Raw genomic sequence first — 685 nt, 5'->3', positions numbered from 1 at the left:
AAGAACTCCCTGTGGTGGCCCTCATAGAATCCAACAAGGCAGGCCCATGGGATCACAACTCTTATACAGACCTGGGATGTTGCCAACAAGTGCACGGGGGGACACTGCTTATAGCAGGCATGCTGCCACTGGGCTGACCTTCCAGGTTCCCATGTCACTCAGAGGTTATTAGGACCCACTACCACTGTAGCTGCTGTAACATCCTTCCACCTCCAGGTCCTGGCATGAAAAGGAGATATTATTGCTCCCTCCCTGACCTTCCGATACACAGTATAATGGCCTATAAAAAATTATTTTCTTTACAACTGTACCACAAACTTGAGTTTTGAAGGATCAGTTGCCTTCACATCTAGCAGGCTATTCCAAGTGCTGTAGAAAATGCAAATGCTTTATTTTTATTTATTCCTCATTAACTTATCATTTATTCAATTATATTTAAAGTATATACATTTTTGAAAAAATACAAATGATCTATATTTATTCTCCAGGTTACTGATTTAATAAAAGGAAATGAAAATAGTAACAATTGAGAGATTTTAATTTTAAGGAAATGCTCTTCACACATTGAAAACCACAAGCAACAACCCATAATATAAAGGAGATAGCAGAAATGGGAAGTGATGTATCAATGGGCTGTTCATTTAGTTGTTTGAATTAGTCAGATATGCCACCACACTGCATCAGC

The sequence above is a fragment of the Erpetoichthys calabaricus genome, chromosome 2 (genome assembly GCF_900747795.2).
Source record: "Erpetoichthys calabaricus chromosome 2, fErpCal1.3, whole genome shotgun sequence".
NCBI classification, from domain to species: domain Eukaryota; kingdom Metazoa; phylum Chordata; class Cladistia; order Polypteriformes; family Polypteridae; genus Erpetoichthys; species Erpetoichthys calabaricus.
Note: the sequence above shows the minus strand (reverse complement) of the source record.